Here is a 2,942-nt window from a genome sequence, read left to right as displayed (position 1 = left end):
CGAGCTTTGGCTCGAGCTCGGTCGCTACGTAGCGACCGAGCGGGACGATCGCTCGGTCGCTACGTAGCGACCGAGCTTGGCTCGAGCTCGGTCGCTACGTAGCGACCAAGCGGGACGATCGCTCGGTCGCTACGTAGCGACCAAACTCGGCTCGGGTTTGGTTTGTTCGGTTTGAATCCCAAAGGATACTTCTTCGTAAAAACCTCGTATAGGTTATTTTTACGAAAATTACATCCCTTCTTTTACTAACTCTTTCAGAAATACGATCTCCGAGGATTTTCGGGTGGTAATTCCGTCGTAACCGTTTTTGACCCCAACAAAGATTTGCCGCCTCCAAGTCCCGTTTCGAACTCTTTTATTGGAGTCTTTTATGAATCAAGCCTTAATGGTTTTAGCCACCAAGTCCTGTTCAGACTCATCCTAAGTAAACAATAGATCAATTTTTTTTTTTTTGATTATCTAGAAATAGAAATATTAATTACCAACTAATCTAGGGTCGAAATTAGAGAGAGGAATGTGATATATAATTCTACACAAGGCTTTACCTTCCAGACTTGTCTGAAGAATCCGATCCCATGTATACCAAACCCCAAGACAAGCAGTGAAGTCAGGTTAGTGTTGGAGGTTAGCTTTGGTTCTTTCTAACAAGCTAGCAAGTGTGTATAGTTGACTGGTTGATCCACTTTAGAGTCTAGAGTATTATCTGCAATCAGTAAATCTAGAATAGTGCTAGAAAGTGGTTAGACATTCAAGTAGAAATCATTAGTTCATAATCCCCTTCTTGTCTCAATAAAATTATTTTTGAAAAGATTTTTGACAAATACTCAAGAAACTGGTGTTAGTAACTACCTCCCCCAGACTTAAATTGCACCGTCTCGGTGCAAAGTGCCCAAGGGTAGGTTAAAAGCAAGTTAGATGTTTGAGAATGTTAGAGTAAAAATGAAGTACCTATCCGTACTACACATCGATCGATGTAATCCTCTCCATATCGATCGATGTTAATCGCCGAGAATCGATCGATGTAATCCACTCCATACCGATCGATGGCGAAGCACAAAGATTTTGCATGTGCTTGGAGTCGAACTTTAAGTTCCTGCCTAATGTTAGCTCTGTTAGACAACCAAGCATAAGAAATAATAAGCTTTCTCAGACATAAAATATAAGTTTAAGAACATAAATCCTACAAGTTCAGAAAATAAAAAGACAAGTTCATAATAGGAAGATAAGAGATAGAGATATGAGGACTGGTCGGTGTCCTCGTCAGTCGCCTCATCGTCCTCCGGGGAAGGGTCCATGCGTGCTGGTGCTGGTGCTGGTGCCTGCGCTCCTGTAGCTCTCCTGCTCCGACAAGATACTCTAGCCCAGATGGCCTGAAGAGCGTCCACCACGAACCTCTGAAAGTCTCCCTGGTCGTGCATGGAGATGTCTGGTATGTTCGGGAAGTCGGGGAGAGGCGGTGCCTGTGCGTCCTGACCTCTGGTACGGCGAATGCTGGGAGGTCGGCGTGGCATGTTCCGGGGGTTCCGGAGGAACGCCTCGTCTGGCATGCATCGAAGCTGCGCCACGCTGTTCCCAAAATCAGTGATCCTCCTATCCGGTAGGGGCAGAAGGCGATGCTCATCGCGGATCCTAAAACGCCAGAGTTTCGCTTCCTCGAGCCATAGCGAGTCCACCAAGTGCTGCTCGTCGAGGAAGGCGTGGTCGCGGTCGGCAGAGTGAGGGTCGAGGCGGATGCTGAGGTACTGGAAAATTGGGGTCAGAAGACTCCCAACTGTCTCCTTGCTGTTGAAAGGCTTCTTCTTCAACTCCACCAAGTGCACCGCAAAGATAGCTCCGAGGTTCGGCGGGCTTACTTCGCCGTCCTCGTCCAACTCAACCAAATCCACCACGCCATTCACTGCACAGAAAAGTAGTGTGAGCTCCTTTATCCTGACCTTGTTGGGCTCCATCTTGCAGACCAGTGTGTTTGAAAGGAGCCGTAGGAAGTAGCGAAGTGCAGGATGGCGGATGTCTGATAGCACGGCCCTGTTTGTGTCCCAAACTCCTGTGCCGACAATGTCCCAGAATCTCTCGAGGTGTGGGAAAGGTGGGACCGTGTAGGAGGCGACGCTCTCATCGAAACCGTAGATGCGGCAAAGCTCGGTGATAGTGATCCTGTAGCGTGTCCCTCTGGCGAAGAAGGTTAAAGTATCATCTCCTGCTACCCTCGCTGATGAAGTCCTGTAGGTGACCTCGACAGTGGCGATGAACTGGCGGACGAGATCGGGGTAGAGGTCGTAAGCGCGAGAGGGCATGGTGCCGAGTCCGAGCTGTCGGATCATGTCCTGAATATCTCTCTCGATCCCGAGCTTCTTTAGGATGCGTCGGTTGAGGAATTTAGTGGGTTCGATAGAGACTCCCAGCCAAGCATTGTAGAAGAGGTTGTCGTAGTCGTCCCAGTTGTCAGACAAGGGACGGTGACGGCACTCGTTGCTGTTGATCGCTGCTTTTGGATCATCATAGCCCGAGACATCGAAGGGTGTGTTTTCGGTGTGAGGCCATGGAGGGCTGTGGGTTGGTGGAGCTGCTAGTCTCGTCGAACCTCCTTTTCGACCTGATTTCTCTCTTTCGTGCGTTTGTTTCTGAACTGCTCATCTGAAACCAAGAAGAAAAGAAAGTTAGCATTGTCGATAAAAGGTAGTATCGATCGATGGGTTATACTGAACATCGATCGATATTGTCGTGTCGGAACAATCGAACGAGAGAGCGCATCGGTCGATGCGAACGAGTTCATATCGACCGATGTCGAATCGCGAAACCTGCAACATCACTCAACTCCAAATCGCGTTTATAGGAGGTACAAGGGAAATCACAAACCGAGCTCTAGATAAGCAATATGAACTACAAAAACATCTCTCAATCACACCAAATCAACCTTTCTAGTCCAACTCAAAACGAAAACC

The sequence above is a fragment of the Brassica napus genome, chromosome A2 (assembly GCF_020379485.1).
Source record: "Brassica napus cultivar Da-Ae chromosome A2, Da-Ae, whole genome shotgun sequence".
In the NCBI taxonomy this organism is placed as follows: domain Eukaryota; kingdom Viridiplantae; phylum Streptophyta; class Magnoliopsida; order Brassicales; family Brassicaceae; genus Brassica; species Brassica napus.
The sequence above is the reverse complement of the archived record's forward strand: the minus strand, read 5'-3'. Positions refer to the sequence as shown.